General features: G+C 34.1%; 1 long non-coding RNA gene across 1 annotated transcript in view; it reads right to left on the reverse strand.

Moving 5' to 3' along the window:
- Positions 1-16,765, reverse strand: part of LOC122231132 — a 65,283-nt gene extending 48,518 nt beyond the window's left edge. The window contains exon 1 of the long non-coding RNA XR_006208287.1: positions 16,650-16,765. This is a non-coding gene — a long non-coding RNA (uncharacterized LOC122231132). The remainder of the gene's footprint in view (positions 1-16,649) is intronic.
- Between the last annotated feature and the right edge of the window lie 2,391 nt (positions 16,766-19,156).

Raw genomic sequence — 19,156 nt, forward strand, 5'->3', positions numbered from 1 at the left:
TAATAACAACTTCTGGACATATTTTATGTTACATTGTAGAGATTCTTGGTTCTGTTATATTTCTCTAAAGAGTTTTGATGTTTTTGTTTTATTAGGTTACACTCAGACTCTGTCTTTGTTGAACATTTTCAATCTGTTTAGTTCTTTTGGTCTTAATTACAAGCTTCTTTGATACTGTCTAGCATATGCATGTGTCAGGAATCAGCCTGTCAGTAATGTAGAGTTTATACGTGGAATTAGTTTATACACGTAATAGCTGCGGTTGTCCAAGCTCTATTCCCTTGTTTTTAAGGCTAGAAAGATGAGTTTTTGATAAGGGCTATAGCTATTCTGTGCTCCAAATGCAGTTGAACTTCTAGCTAAATCTGAAAATTGGAGAACTCACCCAGTGACAGTCCCTAATTCAAGTTTTGACTCATAGCCAAAATCTGACTGCTTTTGTTCATCCTCCAGAGAGTTTTTGTATCTTGCTCAAGATTTATAGTAATTTCTTCTGGGAGAATTATGTGTTAGGAGCTTATTCTATGTCACTGGAAGCAGAACTCTCATGTGCATGTATTTTGGGAACTAAGAGAGGGAATTCTAACACAAATTGGAAAGTTTTAAATTTTAAAATGGATTTTTCTCTCCTATTTTTTCTTAAATAAGTTTGTTCTTCCATCTCAAATTAAAAAAAATGGAAATTAAAAAAGAAACAAAAGAAAACAGAATCTCATCTAACATTAGATCTCTCTGAGAAGATATCTCATTGATAAAGTCAATATCCTCCAGGCCAAAACCATAACAATAGACAGGCAAACTTGGGTTAATTGAAATGAGGCAACAAGAGAGATAGCATACCAAAGTGAAGTGTGGGGATCTCATTTAAAGGGACTAAGGAGGGCTCAGGGCAAGTTGGACTTGTGATAAAGTATTTAGTCAGGTATCTAAATATTTAAATTAGCAGGTGAAAGGTAAAGAGCAAGACAAAAGGTATAATTGAAAAAGATGCAGAAGTCACTTATGTGTGCTAGAAGTAGACTTTTGGTCACGTGTGTAGTTTTGTTTTTATTTTTGTCTGTGTTCAGACATAACCACAGAGTGGTCTTCATCTTATCTCCTTCCATTACAGTCAGATAATGACCATGTCTTATGTTGGTGTTCTGTGACATTAGTCATGTTTGGTATAGCATAGTTATTAGAGCCAGCTGACAACAGTCAGGGCTGGGTGTTTGTTTTTGTTTTGTTCTTTTTCAGTAGAAAATAGTGATGTTTTTTAAAAACAGAAATTATTTGTGAAGCCATCTATTATACATGGTAATTTTGTGGAACAAAAAGATATTTGTTGTTGTCGTTGTTGCTTTCTGTTTTCAGCAAGAGAAGCAGAGAGAGCCCACCTCATTAACATGATTGTTACCAAAAATAGAAAAGTGCTTCTGGCATAGGCTTCCTTTCAATGTCTCTAGTCAAAAAGACCATTCCAAAGTTCATATTGAGAAGTTTTCTGTCTTCATTTTCACAGAATGACTTAGGCCTCAAAGTATTTCTGATAATGACATAGGTCTGAGTATATAAGAATTACTCAGTTAGGAGTAGTACTCCTCAGTTAGGAGTAATAAATTTCACTCTATTAACAAGACTTGGGTAACTTTTTCTCTAGCTAGTAAATTCACATCCTGGTAAGCTGTCAATGGAATCGCTTTCCAGCATATTATATATGTTACTTGTATGTCTTTTCTTTCTTTTCTATTAAACTACAGAAGCAATTAGATCTCTGTAGGTCATTCAAAGTCAACTCAAAGAGATTGATAAGGTAATATACACGTTTCAAGACAAGAAGCAGTAAAAATAGCTTATCAATAGTATTCCTTATGTTTAAAATACTGAGAGAAATTCCTAAGGATGATGAAAATAAATATACAAGAACATAGGGAACTATTAGAAAAATAATCATTACTGAAAACATAAGAAGTATATGAAGAAATATAAGAATATTAAAAAATAAAAGACTACTGGCTGTTTAAACACCAAAAGGAGCAATTTGTTGCAGAATCTGTCAAATATGTAGCATCAAGAGCTATAATAATATAGTAAAACTGATAAAGTCCCAATCAGAACGATCAAGAACAAAGATAATAGTATTAATTACCCATATTAAGAACAATCCAAGGTTATAGGAGAGATAAGAGAAGATCGTGGAAATTTTTATAACAGTATATATGGCGTATAAAACTGACAAGTTCTTTGAAAAACATGACTTATTAAATGAGAGAAAATAAATAGAAAATTAATTAAATAATTGAATCTGTAACTGAATATCTTCCATAAAGATAACTCCATTCTCAAATAACTTCACTGATAAATTCCACTCAATATGTTCAGGACAAATATTACCATTTTTTAAATAAAATGTTTTAGGTAATGGAAAAGGTGTAATCACTTCTCAAATACAATTTTTTTGAGACCTACATAACTCTAATACAAAATCTGACATGAGAAGAAAAGAAAATTGTTGCCCAATTATTGCTCATGAATATAAATGCAGAAAATCTAAATAAAGTATTAGAAAATAAAACCAGCAATATATCAAAAGGGTAATACATGATGGCCATAACTAAGGTGAATGAAAGGTTTAACAACTGAACATCAATGTAATTTATCACATTAGCAAATAAAGGAAGAAAATCTTGATGGTCACCTCAATAGATTTAAGAAAAACATTTAATACAATTTAATATTAATTTATATACAAATTTTCAATAAAGTAGAAATACAACGGAACTCCTCAATCTGGTAAAGAATATCCACAGAAAATTAAAAAAAAAACACTAACATCATATTAATGATAAAATATTACGTTTATGACTCTCTTTTATCAGAATAATAGAAAGATATCCACTATGATATCATCTATTCAACATTGTACTAGGTGTCCTAGGCAGTGCTATAGAAAGGGGGAAAAAAGGCATAAATATAAAAAAAAAGCAAAATATTTTCAATCACATATGCAATATCTTGTTTAAAAAATCATAAAAATCTACAGTAACTACAATTACTGAATTTATGTATTAGTAGGTACAAAATATTATAAAAAGTTTATTGTATTTCTATACATTACCAAATACAAATTTGAAAATAGATCAAAACCAGTTGCAGTAGCATTAAAAACATCAAACACCTAGAAATGAATTTAACAAAAATATGCAAGAGTGTTAAAACATTACATAAATTTTCTGAAATAAATTTTTAAAATACCTAAAACAATGGAGGGATATATGATACTTATCAATTTGTGGAGTCTTTGTTGCCAAGATAAAAATTTGCTCCATTTTGGTGTATAGGTTCAACATAATCCTAATCAATATCTCAGTAGGTTTTTTGAAGATATAAACAATCTGGTTCTACTAAAGTTATAGAACTATAATCTTGAAATAAAGGAAAAACTTAAAGAATTTAAACTGCCATATTTTAAGTCATACCAAAAAGCTACAATTATTAATACAGTGAGGGATTAATGTGAAATATAAAGTGTTCAGTGGAACAGAAGATAGAGGGTATAAGAGTCAATGTGTGTGTGTATGTGTGTGTGTATAATCACTTTTTTTAATTGTTTATTTTCAAACAAATTTAGTTTGTTATGAAAAGAAGATCTAGTTAATGAACTGTGCTGAAGTAAATGCTATCCATATGGAAAGAAGTCAACCCTTAAATCATACTATACTAAAATATTAATTTAAAATAGAATATAGGTCAAAATAAGAAAGTCTAAAATGTTTACATTCTAGAAGAAAACATTGGAGGATGTCTTTGTTATTTGGTATAAAAAAATTTCTTAAACAACACACAAGTTAATAGTCTATCTATAAATTCATGTGTGGGCATATACATAACATGTATATGTTATATATATATATATATATATATATATATATATATATATAATGCATAGTAAATTTATAGAACAGATATATGGAACCTATAACTTGTACTCATCAAATGATACCATTAAACAAATGTAACCTATAACCATATGAAATATTTTCAGTACATATATCCGACAAAAGCCTATACCCTTCATATACAAATATTTTGATAAGACAATAAGAAAAAGACAAACAAAAATAAAATAAAGAAAAAGACAAACATCCCAATACAATAATAAAGGAAAGACTTCAACAGGCACTTCATAAAATATATCTACATGGCCACAAAGCATATTATAATGTGCTAAACTTCTCTAGTCATCAAGAAAATGCAAACTAAAATCACAGGAAAATACTGCTACACATCTCCCAGAATGGCTAACGGGTAAAGTATTATAAATTACAAATCTTTCAGCAATTGCAGCCCCATGTTTAGAAAGAGAAATATGATTCTCACCACACACACACACACACACACACACACACACACACACAAGGCCCTGATTTCAATTTTTGCTTATGATTTCACTCATATGTGGAATTAAAAAAAAAAAAAGAAACAAATGAGCAAAGGGGGAAAAGTGAGAGACAGAGAGGGAGAGACAGAGAGAGGGAGAGAGAGACAGAGAGGGAGAGACAAGCTGAAAAACAGAATCTTAACTATTAAGAACAAACGTTGGTTACCAGAGGGGAGGGTAGACGGGGATGGGTGAAATAGGTGATGAGATTAAGGACGGCACTTGTGATGAGTGCTGAGTAATGTATGGAACTGTTTAATCACTGTATTTTACACTTGAAACTAATATAACACTGTATGTTAACTATACTGGAATTAAAATAAAGTTTTAAAAAAGAATAGCCTTCCATAATACAAAATAAAAAATTAAAAGTTTCTGTCTTTTGATCTAAAAAATAAAAATAAAAATAAAGTGTTACAAATCTACGTGTTGATGAAGATATGGAGTAGCTGAGACTTTTACACACTGTGGTAGGAGTATAAAATGGTTCAAACACTTGAGACAAGTCTTTTTACTTTATAAAATTAAACTTACATGTATCCGGTAACTAAGTGATTACTACTACTAAGTAAACATTTAAGAAAATGAGTGCTTATGTTCATGAAAGAATTATATTAATGTTTATAACAACATTTTATAAGTATACCAAACTGAAAACAACCCAACTGTCCATCAAGAGGGAAATGAATAAACAGCCTTGGCTTTGTCCTAGAACAGAATGCAAAACAGAAAGAAAACAAACTAACACACAAATGACACATACAAAATGAAAAGGAAAAGAAAAAAAATAGAAATCACCTGTGATTCTAGCTCTTTGACATGCCAACAACAGATTTTAAAAGTGTCAACTTTTCCACTGCAAAATTTTTCTAACTATGAAAGAATGTGCAGGGTGTATGACAAGCATGCACGCCACATATACATGAATGTACTAAAATAACACTTCTTTTCAATATTACATAATGATTAATTTTCCAATTACAAAGAGAACATTTCATATTTCTTTAGTAGCTATAAGCTATTTAATTATATTGATTTGATAATCTGAATGTTAAAGAACACTTCAAGTCTCTTTCTGATAAAGTTATTAAAATCCTTCTTGGGGCGCCTGGGTGGCTCAGTCCGTTAAGCGTCCGACTTCAGCTCAGGTCATGATCTCGCGGCCCGTGGGTTCGAGCCCCGCATCAGGCTCTGTGCTGACAGCTCAGAGCCTGGAGCCTGTTTCAGATTCTGTGTCTCCCTCTTCCTCTGACCCTCCCCTGTTCATGCTCTCTCTCTGTCTCAAAAATAAATGTTAAAAAAAATTTTAAAAAAATCCTTCTTATATTATTTCTTAGAATTTATTATCATTATTTTATCATTATGCTTTTTGTTCATTGAAAGGGAAAAAATGTATATATCACTTATGAAAAAATCAAAGTTTTGAATACCCATAGTATTTAGTAAATTCATAAATAAATATTGTTAAGCAGGAAGATGGTGTTAGATGCTATATCAAAATATAGTAAAGCACAGATTTTAAGCAGGGAACTTATTTTGATCTAATTCTTTTCACAATACTTTTTTCCCCTTATGCTCTTTCCCTTCTCATAATCAAAGTGGCAAATCTATCAAAACCTCTGTTCTTAATAGAGAACCTTTACAGACTTTGAAAGCAAATGTGCTCTCACATGTGGCCAGCGTGTTTAAAGATATTAAAGTGCATTTTATACATTTTACTACCTTGGGTGATTTTTATGGCTTTACTTGTTCTACATGAAATGCAATTTGTCTAAAAGTAAGAGTTTTAACCTTTGACTTTTACTAAGCATAATTACTATGTTTTGAAAAAATAAATTGTCTTTCTGAGAATTATTTTATAACTGTTCTCTAAGAGTACTAATTTTTTTCAATGGAGTTAAAACCTGCTGGAATTCTATCTAGGCCAGTATTTTCAAAATGCCAATACTTTTGAGATAATCTAGATATGTTTTAAATTTCTGAATATTTGAATATTGTATTTTCATAGAAACAGTATTACTATCTTGAAGGATTTTTTTTTAATTTTTAAAATTTATTTAAATAATCTCTACACCCCTGTAGGGCTCAAACTCACGACTTTGAGGTCAATCAAGGGTCTCCAGCTCTTCCAATTGAACTAACCAGGCACCCCTACTATCTTATTTTAACATGAGGTGAACACAATTTGGATATTGCAGTGTGTTTTCATTAAAATTAATTGTTATAAAATTAATCGTTAAATAGGAATAGTTGATATTTAATAAAAATAATATATCAAAATTTTGGCGAAGTAATTTGTACCAGTGAATAAACAGATCAATATAAATTGTTAATGTATCATTTTTTAAAGGTAAAATCATGGCTTTCATTCAAATATAAAATTATTTTAGTTAATCCATTAATAATTGAGAGACATTAAGATGTTAAATCAGTCTAAAAGCCACCTAAGAAATTAGCTGTATACAGACAATTAAAAAAAAAAAAAGGGATAAAAATGCTGAGTTAGATACAAAACTGTCACCAGATTTAACAAATATAATAAAGGATATCCAGTGAAATTTGAATTTCAGATAATCAATAAATATATTTTTAAAAATATAAGCATGTTCCAAATATACCGGTACAGGATGTACTCATACTAAAGAAACATGTCCTGTACTTTATCTGGTGACCCCAGATAAGACAGCAATAACCAGTAACTATTTTATTAGTAAACAGTTGGCAATTGGAAGATTTGATTAAAATAGATCCCTAGTAGTATGTCAAGGAGGTTTAAAAAGTACAGAAGAGTTGGAATGGGGATAAAAATAGTTGTAATATTTTCATAGCAATTGTTGATAAGACACCAACCCTGGAAAAATCTCTTCTTTCCTTAAGGAGGAAATAAAAGAGGAGATAGTTATATGAAGTGAGACACAGGAAAGGAAAGGAAATCCTGGTGTTTATGGAGCAGAACTATGGACACTGAAAACATGGGACTCCTGCCCTGGCTTACTTTCCATGACATCAAGCATTGTTTAACTCATTAACTAAATTAATTCAGAACCTCAATTAAAAGTCACCCTGACTGTAGCAATCAATCAATTGTTAAATTTTTCCTGGTGTCTAGACTCGTCCCTGTAGGGAACATTAAACTTTTATTAACTTCCAGGCACACACACAAAAATGTCTACAGAAATATTATTTTGGTATCCTAATCCCCTCTGCAATTAAACTGTGCTTAGTAATGACTATGAAATAGATATTATAATTTGCATGATTCTAAGGATGAGCAAACATGCTTACAATATCTTTGATACTTTACTATAGCTACAAAGCTAGTAAGTGACAGACTTAATGTTTGGAACCACTTCTGCTTTTTCTAATAAACTTCTAAACCACTTACCAAAACTTACTAAATAGTACACTTAGGGGTGCCTGGTAACTGAGTCAGTTGAGCATCTGAGTTTTGATTTCAGCTCAGGTCATGATCTTGCTGTTTGTGGGTTTAAGTCCCACATTGGTTCTCTGCTGACAGTGCGGAATCTGTTTGGGATTCTCTCTTTCTCCCTCTCTCTCTGCCCCCCCCCAACCTAAAAGCCAATAAATAAACTTAAAAAAAAAATAGTACACATAAAAAGGGACAATTTTCTTTTGAGCAAAGATGGTAAAGTAGTAGGAGAACCCTAGGCTTGTCTGATGCTTTAAACACAGCTAGATAAATATCAGGTCATTCTGAACACCCAGTAAATTGATCTGAGGACTGACAGAACAGAACAAACTGTACAACCAGAGGGAGAGAAGAGACCACATAGTGGAAGGTAAGAGATGCAGAGACATGATTTAAGGGAGAAAAAGATCATGGGTGCTGATAAAGAGAGGAATCCCTCATCACAGAGAGAAGAGAGATGAAAGAGAGACAGAGACAGAAAGAGAGAGAGAAGTGCACAGGATTGCACAAGGAAAACACTTCTCCAAAGCCATTGACTGGGGAAATGAGAGGGGTTGATTATTGTGAGTTTTTACAACTGGTGGAGTTCAAAGATGCATTTTAGAGTTCCATGCTGTGGCTGGTGTTGAGCCTGGTGGGTGCAGCATTGCTCCTGTGGACAAGGAGGGAAGAAGCCTAGGAGCAGATGACAGGATATGAGGATCCCCTGGGATGCATTGAGAGAAATGGTTCCCCTTTCTTGGACTGCATCTGGGAGACATGTCATTGCCTCTTCAGGGACAAAAGAGCTGTGGGCAGTATTGTGCTCCCCTGTCCTTTAACAAAAGGACAAAAATACCTGCTGAGGGCACTGGACACTGGCTTTTTGCCACACTTTCTGCCAAACTCCAAGGTCCCATACATTGGTGGGACTGCCTTTCTGGGACAAACGTGCACCAACCCCAGCACAGTGAGACCCTCCCCAAGAGGACCAGTGTGGGCCCTAAAGTTTGAAATTTTAAAACTCAGCCAATATGCTAGGGATAAAACACAGGTGCACTGTGCTTCTGGGAGGGAAGATGGCCCAGATGAAGATAAAGTGAAGGTAGGGATCTGAGGGATGCCTGGGATACACAATGGGAGATTGTTTGCTCTTTCCAGACAGCAGTAGGTGCAAATGCCCCTCTCCAGGGATTGTATGTATGTATGTATGTATGTTTATTTATTTATTTTAGTCAGTAAGCCAACAGTAGTTGCCAAAATTGCTTACACCAAGCCCCACCCTAATGTTCTCTGCAGGTCGTTCTTTACTAGAGCGAATGTGCTTGAGAACCAGAGCAGCAGGCCCCTCACCAGAAAACCAGCTCAACCCCCTCCCTGCCCTCACCCCTGAATGCACCACATCTACTGACCATAGAGTGCTACAAAGCTTCAGCTCTAGTAGACATAGGAAAATAGGATCAGACCTCTTTTAACAAGCAGACAGATCACATCTAGTTAAAACTTGACACATTCTGGCCCATAGGCAAGGAGAAACTCTGCAGAGGACTAACTTGAGGGAAAAAGCAGACAAAACACGGCAGCAGAGTGCATACAGCATGAAGTAGAAAACACTTCCTGAAGTACCAGGTCCTGGACAGTATGTGACCTCTTCTTAATAAACCCATTGTTCTTAAGAGCAGGAAGACAGACACCTAGACAAAATACCAAGACAGGAATTTATCTAAAAAAAGAGGAAAGTTCATGACTGAGGATCTAATAAAAACAGATATAAGTAATATGCCTGATCCAGAATTTAAAAAAACAATCATAAGAATAGTAGCTGGGCTTAAGAAAAGCATAGAAGATGCAAGGGAGTCCCTTATTCCAGAAATAAAAGACCAAAAACTTGTCAGGTGAAAATAAAAAAAATGCTATAACTGAGATGCAAAACTGGCTAAATGTAATGGCCACAAGGATGGAAGAAGCAGAGGAATGAATAAGTGATATTGAAGACAAAATTGTAGAAAATAATGAAAGGGAAAAAGAAGGAAAGAAAAATATTGGATTTGAATGTAGACCAAGGGTACTCAGTGACTCCATAAAGTATAATAACATTCATATCATAGGAGTCCCAGAAGAAGAAGAGAGGGGAAAAGGGGAAGAAGGTTTATTTGAAGAAATTATAGCTGAAAATTTCGCTAATCTGGGGAAGGAAACAGACATCCAAATCCAGGAGGCACAGAGAACTCCCATCAAAATCAACAAAAGCCAGCCATACTAAGACATATTGTGGAAAATTTTGCAAAATATAGAGATGAGAGGAAAAAAATCCTAAAACCAATAAGAGAAAAAGAATCCCTAATTTATAAGGTAAGATAAATAAGGTTAGTAGCAGCAGAACTCTCCACAGAAACATAGCAGGCCAGAAGGGAGTGGCTTGATATATTCAACGTGCTGAATGGGAAAAATATGCAGCCAAGAATACTCTATCCAGCAAGGCTGACATTCAGAATAGTAGGAGAAATAAAGAGTTTCTCAGATGAACAAAAACTAATGGAGTTTGTGACCACTAAACAAGCCCTGCAAGAAATATTAAACGGGACTTTCTGAGGAGGAAACAAAGACCAAAAGTGACAACGACTAGAAAAGAACAGAAACAAACATGTAATACAATGATACTAAATTCAAGTCTACCAATAATCACTCTGAATGGAGCACTCTGAATAAGTGCTCCATTTAAAGATATAGTGTGTCAGAATGAATAAAAAAACAAGACCTATCTATATGCTGCCTACGAGAGACTCATTTTAGACCTAAAGACACATGGAGAATGAAAGTGAGGGGATAGAGAACCATTATAATGCTAATGTGCATCAGAAGAAAGCCAGAGTAGGCATACTTATGAGACAAACTAGATTTTAAACCAAAGACCGTAATAAGAAATGAGGAAGGACACTATATCATAGTAAAAGGTCTAATCAACAAGATCTAATAATTATAAATATATGTCCCCAACTTGGAAGTACCCAAATATATAAATCAATTAATAACAAAAATAAAGGAACACATTGATAATAATACAATAATAGTAGACGACTTTAACATCCCACTTACAGTAATAGACAGTTTATTTAAGCAGAATATCAACAAGGAAACAATGACTTTGAATAACAACTTGGATCAGGTGGACTTAACAGATATATTCAGAACATTTCATCCTAAAGGAGCAGAATAAAAATTCTTGTCAAGTTCACATGGGACATTCTCCAGAACACATACCAAGTCACAAATCAGGCTTCAAAGAGTACAAAAGGATTGAGTTCATACCATGCATATTTTCAGACCACAACACTATGAAACTTGAAGTGAACCACAAGACAAGAAAAAAAAAAATGGAAAGGCCACGAACACACGGAGATTGAAAAACATCCTATTAAAGAATGAATGGATGAACCAGGAAATTGAAGAAATTAAAAAAAAATACATGGAATCAAATGAAAACATGGAAGTCCAAAACTTTTGGGATGCAGCAAAAGCGGTCATAAGAAGAACATATATAGCAATACAGGCTTACCTCAAGAAGCAAGAAAAATCTCAACTACAAAACCTAAACTTACACAGAAAGGAGCTAGAAAAGGAACAGCAAAAAAGCCTAAAGCCAATACAAGAAGGGAAATAATAAAGACTAGAGCATAAATTAATGATAAGGAAACAAACAAACAAACAAAAAACAGTAGAAGAGATCAATGAAAGTAGGAGCTTGTTGTTTGAAAGAATTAATAAAATTGATAAACCCCTAGCCAAACTTATCAAAAAAGAAAAAGAAAAGAAATAAAGAAAAGAAATGACCCAAATAAATAAAATGAATGAATAAATAAAATGCCCAACAAAGTGGGCAATCTGGAAGAAATGGATAGATTCCTAGAAACATATAAACTACCAAAACTGAAACAGAAAGAAATAGAAAACTTGAAAAGACCAATTACCAGCAAAGAAATTGAATCATTAATCAGAAGTTTCCTAACAAAAAAAGAGTCCAGGACCAGATGGCTTCCCAGGGGAATTCTACTAAACATTTAAAGAATTAATATCAATTCTTTTCAAACTGTTCCAAAAAGCAGAAATGGAAGGAATATTTCAAAGTTATTCTATAAGGCCAGCATTACCTTGATTCCAAAACCAGACAATGACCCCACTAAAAAGGAGAATTACAGGCAAATATCCCTGATGACCATGGATATAAAAATTCTCAGCAAAACACTATCACATTGAATCCAACAGTATATTAAAAGAATCATTCACCACAAAAAAGTGAGATTTATTCCTGGGCTGCAAAGATGGTTCAATATTCACAAATCAATTAATGTGATAGGCCACATTAATAAAAGAAAGGATAAGAACCACACAATCCTCTCAATAGATTCAGAAAAAGTATTTGACAAAACACAGAATCCATTCTTGATAAACTCCCTCAACTAAGTAGGGATAGAGGGAACATAGCTCAATATCATAAAGGCCATATATTAAATATCCACAGTTAATATCATCCACATTGAGGAAAACCTGAGAGCTTTTCCTCTAAGGTCAGGAACAAGACAGGGATGTCCACTCTCAACATTGTTATTTAACATAGTACTGGCGGTCCTAACCTCAGCAATCAGACAACAAAAAGAAATAAAAGGCATCCAAATTGACAAGGAAGAAGTCAGACTTTCATTATGTGTAGACTGCATGATGCTCTATGTGGAAAATCTAAAATACTCAACCAAAAAAATTGCTAGAATTGATACATGAATTCAGTAGTCACAGAATGCAAAATTAATGTACAGAAATCTGTTGCATTTCTACACACCAATAATAAAGCAGTAGAAGGAGAAATCAAGGAATCAATCCCATTTACAATGACACAAAAAAACCATTAGATGTCTAGGAAGAAACCTAACCAAGAGGTAAAATTTCTGTACACTGAAAACTATAGAACACTTACGGAAGAAATTGAAAAGGACGCAAAGAAATATAAAAACTATTCAATGCTCATGGATTGGAAGAACAAATATTGTTAAAACATCTATACTACCCAAAGCAATCTACACATTCAATACAGTCCTCATGGAAACAACACCAGCATTCTTCACGGAGCTAAAACAATCTTAAAATGTTATATGGAACCACAAGTGACCCCAAATAGCCAAAGCAATCTTGAAAAAGAAAATCAAAGCTGGAGGTATAACGATTCTCAATTTCAAGTTACATTATAAAGCTGTAGCCATCAAGACAGCATGGAACTGGCAAAAACACAGACACACAGATTAACGGAACAGAACAGAAAACCCAGAAATGGACCCACACTATATGGTCAACTAATCTTTGATAGAGTAGGAAAGAAAATACAATGGAAAAAAGTCTCTTCAACAAATGTTTTGGGAAAGCTGGACAAACAACATGCAAAATAATGAAACTGGACCACTTGCAACACATACAAAAATAAACTCAAAATGGATGAAGACCTAAATGTGAGACATGAAAGCATCAAAATCCTAGAGGAGAACACAGGCAGCCACCTCTTTGACATTGTCTATAGCAACTTCTTGCTAGACACATCTCTGTAGTCAAGGGAGACAAAAGCCAAAATGAACTACTGGAACTTCATTAAGATAAAAATCTTCTTCATAGCATAGGAGACAGTCAACAAAACTAAAAGGCAACTGACGGAATGGGAGAAAATATTTTCAAATGACATATCTGATAAAGGGTTAGTATCCAAAATCTATAGAGAACTTAATAAACTCAACACCCAAAAAACAAATAATCCAGTTAAGAATGGGCAGAAAACATGAATAGATATTTTTCCAAAGAAGACATTCAGATGGCTAACAGACACATGAAAACATGCTCAACCTCACTCATTATCAGGGAAATACAAATCAAAATTACAATGAGATATCACCTCACACCTGTCAGAATGGCTGAAATGAAAAAACAGGAAACAACAGATTTTGGCATGAATGCAAAGAAAGGGTAACCCTCTTACACTGTTGTTAGGAATGCAAACTGGTGCAGCCACTCTGGAAAACAGTATGGAGGTTCCTCAAAAAGAAATAGAACTACCCTAGAACTTAGCAATTGCCTGCTAGGTATTTCCCAAAGGATTCAAAAATCCTGATTTGGATGGAAATTTGTACTCTGATGTTTATAGCAGCATTAACAATAGCCAATGTATAGAAAGATCCCATGTATCTATAAACTGATGAATGGATACAGAAGCTGTGGTACGTATATACAGTGGAATATTACTCAGCCATCAAAAAGAATGGCATCTTGCCATTTGCAACCACATGGATGGAACTAGAGTGTATTATGTTAAGTGAAACAAGTCAGTCAGAGAAAGACAAATACCATATGATGTTACTCATATGTGGAATTTAAGAAACAAAACAGATGAACATAAGGGGAAAAAAGAGGGAGACACAACATAAGACACTTTTAACTACAGAGAACAAACTGAAGGCTGATGGAGGGAATTATGTGAGGGATGGGATAAATAGGTGATGGTTATTAAGGAGGGCACTTGTGATGAGCACTGGGTGTTGTATGTAAGTGATGAATCACTAAATTCTACTCCTGAAACTAATATTACACTGTATGTTAACTACCTAGAATTTAAAGACTCGAAATGACAAAAAGGTACATTTTTATTATATGTAATTTTTAAAACTGAATGTTTTAAAGAAGCTTAAAATACCAGGTTGTTTTTGGCAATGAAAATGTGAGTCATTTTTGTTCTTAGTCTTTTATGTGTTAAAAGCATATTAATAAATGTTATCTAAAATGTAAAAAAAAAAGCTAAACTACTGCAGAAAGCAAGGTAGTATTGAGATTAAGAGATGAACTTGACATCCTACATATGTCATTTAGAAACTTGATTCTGGGGGCACCTGGGTGGCTTTGTCAGTTGGGCATCCAACTTCAGCGCAGGTCGTGATCTCACGGTCTGTGAGTTCGAGCCCTGCATCAGGCTCTGTGCTGACAGCTCTCTCTCTCTCAAAAATAAACATTAAAAAAATTAAAAAAAAACTTGATTTTGTTCCCAAATAGCTATATGACTTTGGGAAGAATTACTTAAACTCCCCAGAGTTCATTTATTCATCTGCAAATTGGACTAACAATATTATGACGATGGCTTCTTTGAAGATTTAATGAAATCATATATACCAAGATTTAATCAAGAGTTAATGAAATCACTATATATGTGTAAATATATATATTCTACCATAGTGCACATATTAGACTTTTAGTAGGTGGCTTTGATATTGGATTTAATGAGTTCTTCTTCCTCCACTTCTTGAAGGTGAATTGTAAAGGACATAGAAAGAATAAGAATTTCTTGTATTCAAAAACTGAAAGAAGAAAAGGGCACTAAGACATTGAGTCACTGGAGGTAAGTGTCGCAGGAGAGACAAAAAGATCTATCAAAGAGGCAGTGGAAAAACAGCCAGGACATAGACTACATGTCCATTAAGTCTCCTAAGAAATAGGAAGGTTAAAAGTGGGGGTCTTCTGAATTCATGCTTTTTCCTTTGCAAAGACTTATGGTACTGTCCTCTGAAGAAATTAATTTATTCAGGAAACATTTATTAAGTGACTCATAGAAGCCAGGTACTGGAGACTTGTGTCCTGAAACTGTCAGAAATAATCTCTTAATGCATTTGGGTCATTGAATAGTGGAGTTGGCAATAGCCATTAAGGTATTATAGCCCACTAATTTCCAAATATGTAAATTAACTTATGTTCACCCTTTACCCCAAACAGATCCTGAGTAGAAATAGTTTATTGGGAGGCAAAGCAAAGATCAGGAAAGAAGAATAAGTAAGGAAATCCAAATGAAGGGGTACATTACAGTGACAGATTCTACTAGGATGACCTGAGCTTAGTCCAGAAGCCAGTCACACACATACCTCAGAGTGTGAGGGAACTAGAATACACCAGCACCTCAACTCCTGCAGTGATGCTGGGATAGGGTGGAGTTAATTACTCAGCATTTCTAGTCTTGTTATAGGCACACAAAACACTGAGGGTTGGGACAGAGAAAGCCCCCAGGCAAGAAGAAGCAGGGAATGGCATATTGAATTTTGGCAGATTTGCACTAAAATGGTAAGAGGAAGGGGTTCTGGATGGGGCTAACGCCCTTATAAACTTAGACATTATTTTGATAAGAGCTAGGTTAGGCAAACATAAGCAAGTTCTGTTTTCTTTTTTGTTTTTTTTTTTTCACTCTAGGTCCTTTCAGTTCTATTAGTATTTGAATGAAATATATATTGTGTAGCGTCTGGATAGGGGTATATTATGAGTGATTGCCACACAGTTTAACAAACATTCCTTTTATCTCCCAAACATTGTATAGGACTAGACTTTCTTAGCAGGACTTTAGAGTTCTAAGATCTAATCTCATTGCCTATATTTTACAAATAAGGAAAATTAGGTTTATAGAAGTAGTAATATGTTCGTAAGGACTAAAAGTGCAGAAATGTAGAAAGAAGACATAGATTTGTCTGGTAAGAGTTAAGGCAGTGGGAACCAGAATCTGTGACAACAATTTCCTGTTCCTTCTGTAGAGGTCGCCTTTAGGCAATAAACTTGAACAATGCAAACTTGAGTAAGGCAAAAGGGCCCACAGTGATGACAGACTGCAAACAGGCTCAGTAACAAACAGGCTACCCCAAAATGGCCATAGGTGCTAACTAACAAATGGGCTAATTATAACCAGGCACAGTTACCAAAAAAGGGAAAATTCCGTGTTCCCATACTTCCTCACTCCACCCTATAACTACAGTCCCTTACCACCACCTCCTGGCATAGAGACTCTCCTTTGCTGTCCTCTCAGCTGCTCCCCTGCCTTGTATTCAATAAACTTCTATCTCCTTTCTTCTGTCTTGGGTGAATTCTTTTACTCCTGCATTGCTGGCCTCCAGCCAATCGGAACACACCACATCTTCCTTGTTCTAATTCTATCTATTGTCTTCTTAGCCTCTAATACTGGCTCTATTTTCTGAGACCAAAGCTTTCCAGCAACCTGTGTCTAAAATACACATTTTGTTATAACCATCATATAAATTATGATTACCTAATAAAATTAGGTATTATTAGATAATATAATGATATTTTAATATTAGTTAATATATTAGCATATTGATACCAATACATTAGTAATATGCCATTGGTATTATTATTTCACCTCTTCTCAACAGAGAACTTCTAATTCTTTATTTTCTATTTATTATCCATATAAAAAATTATGCATGGAGGGTTATTCTTGTTTACTAAGCGAGAACATGAGGCCGAGAAATGTGATGAAATAAGTTATCTGAATCAACAATCAAACCCTTGGCTTTGACCAGCTGAGGCTGGTACTGGTTACACCAATTTTCCTCCCTTCTCAAAGCCCTTGAGTTGATGTTTTAGAATATTTTAATCAGAGTTGTAGTGATCTGGTATAAAGTTTAAATCACTTTTCATAAACTGGTAGCTCTCAGGCATGAGTTTCATATGGCATACCTTGTGAAAATGCCACAATGTGAAGGAAAACCATGACGGAAGTCACACCAAGTAGCCTCAACCCACAACTGAGCTATAATGTAATATTTGTAGTGAAACCTTGGTTTGCAAGCATAATTCATTCTGGGAACATGCTTGTAATCCAAAGCAGCTTTATATCAAAGTGAATTTCAAGAACCATTAGCTCAGTTGTGATCATGTGACATTCAACGTCACGTACCACTTGTATTACAAGACATCGCTTGTTTATCAAGTTAAAATTTATTAGAAATGTTTGCTTGTCTTGCAGAACACTCACAGAACAATTTACTCACAATCCAAGGTTTTACTGTATCTCCATACAATAATTATTTTTCTGAGTTTGCTATTTGTATTTATATTGATCCTCAGTTGTTTTAGTCCTGGGGATCAACTACCTCTAGAAAATTGGTGGGTAAGTCAAACAAATCCACATGAGTGTTGACTGAGGCTCCTGGAAAGGGACTGATCATGAAAAGAATACCCAGCTCAGAAAAACTATGATATAACATCAAAGACTTAGTCTACTTTCAGAGGGAAAATTCTAACAACCATAGCTTTCTTATTTGAAAGAGATCCTTGTGCATATCTCTATGGAATAATGCATGAATTATTTGGTGGTAAAGAAGTACCCAGTTTAGGGGGAAAGGACAGAAATAGACATCCAATTTAAAAGATGACTAAATGTTTTGAGATTCAAATAGTAGTACTCTTTAGGATCCATTAGAGACAACAAAGGGCAGAAAAGGGAAAGAAATGATCTGGATACTTCACACCGGGCAACTCTGGTTAGGGTCTATTTCAATGCATGAAAACTGAAAGAAGACTGTGGAGCCAATGGTCACAGAGGTTACATACAAATGGTGAATGAGATCAGAAGTGAAATAAAACTATTTTCATCAAATGGAAACCGTGTCTCTCCAGAAACAGATAGGGGGACAATATTGCTCAAATTTGTGCTACTTTATTAGTAAATCAGTTAAGAACATTTAAACAGAAGTTATTATGATAGTAATAGAAATAAAACAACAATGCATATTTTGTGAATCTTTATAGTTTCTAAAGCACTTTCTCATATATGATCATCTTTAATTTCAAATTATTCAAGTTACTCCAGGAAAATCCAAGAGATCCATATTGTAACTGTTGCCATATACTTTAGTCCAAACAATTTTTTCCTAAATAGACAAGATCAATTCTAAGTAATTGTTTGGTTCCTATCTCTGAGGTCCTTTAATAGTGCTTCTAAATAGATGTGCAATCTACTTAACTGTGAAATTTGAAAAATTGCAATACTCAATAACTATTCTTATCAATATATTTCCTTAGCTGATAAAATTGAAGTTAAAAAGGTTCATGCCACAGAAGCATTTCTTGACTTAAATATGAAGTATAGAATCACTGTATAGTGAGTGTTGCAGGAATCAGTGTGTTAGCCTACCCATTAACTTGATACTTTACCACATAAGTTGGTTTCCACCATTGCTGCCACTCAACCAGATGTTGAACATTGTTATTCCTCAACTACATACTTGTCAATCATCCATGGGACACACATTTCAGCTGCCAACTCTATTACCTTTCCTGCATAAAACTTTCTCAGAAACCTAGTGGTAACTGCAGAGGTAAGGCTATATCACATACTGTTGGGTTCTGGGTAATTGTCATATTTTTAATTTTATTTTTTAATGCAAATAACAGGTCTCCATTTGGTTTGTAAATTTTATAATTGGAGAACTGTATTTGTAAACCTCAGGAAGTCAAAAGTGGAAACA

Source organism: Panthera tigris, chromosome D1, assembly GCF_018350195.1.
Source record: "Panthera tigris isolate Pti1 chromosome D1, P.tigris_Pti1_mat1.1, whole genome shotgun sequence".
NCBI lineage: Eukaryota > Metazoa > Chordata > Mammalia > Carnivora > Felidae > Panthera > Panthera tigris.